General features: G+C 38.8%; 1 pseudogene; it reads right to left on the reverse strand.

The window, feature by feature from the left end:
• Nucleotides 1-236: 236 nt before the first annotated feature.
• Nucleotides 237-623, reverse strand: LOC116640026 (annotated as a pseudogene).
• Nucleotides 624-895: the final 272 nt, after the last annotated feature.

Here is an 895-nt window from a genome sequence, read left to right on the forward strand (position 1 = left end):
GGTGTGGGGTGATGTTTAGTGTTTAGACTCTAGAATTTGATAGATCTAGATTGGAATCCTTGTTCTCCCACCAATCAGTTGTATAACTTTTGGCACCTTCCCTAAACCACTTTTTCTTCCTCTTTAAAGTAGGATGGGGGCGCTTGTCTGGCTTATTTAGTAGAGCACGCAACTTTTTTTTTTTTTAACATAACCTCAAGATTTTATTGTCTTTATAATATAACAAAATATGAAGCTTAGAACTGGATCACTTGGCCCTTTTTCTTATCTCCTCCCAGTTCAAAATGCTTGCATCTCTTAATAGCCAGCATCCTCTTAGATCTGCAGTTGGGCTCAACACATTCAAGCCTCAGCACAATCTTCTTTGTAGTTTCAGACTTTTTCTGGAAAATTGGCTTAGTCTGCCCACCATAGCCACTCTGCTTCCTGTCATAAAACGCCGCTTTCCCTGGGCATAAAGAGAATCTTTACCTTTCTCGTGCTGTGTCACTTTGTGGTTGGTGCTTGCCACACTTCTTGCAGAAAGTTTGGCAGGTTTTAGGAATGTTCACCATGTTTGCAAGAGTGCTATCAGCACGGAAAGTAGAGCATGCAACTCTCGATCTCAGGATCATGAGTTCAAGCCCCATGTTAGGTGTAGAATTTACTTAAAAAATAAGTAAAAATAAAAAATAAAAGTAGGATAGAGTATCTGTCCCACTGGACTGTTTGAGAGTTCAATGAGATAACTCTATATCCAACAGTTAAGTATTCACTCTGTATTAGTTACGATCATGAGTAGACTACATGTTGGTTACTATATGTTGGAGATAAAAGATGTATGACACCCCATCTGCCCTCAAGGTGCTCATGATCTAGAGGGCAAAGCATAAAGAAAATTAAATAATCTTAATAT

Source organism: Phoca vitulina, unplaced genomic scaffold (assembly GCF_004348235.1).
Source record: "Phoca vitulina isolate PV1807 unplaced genomic scaffold, GSC_HSeal_1.0 scaffold2, whole genome shotgun sequence".
Taxonomy (NCBI): domain Eukaryota; kingdom Metazoa; phylum Chordata; class Mammalia; order Carnivora; family Phocidae; genus Phoca; species Phoca vitulina.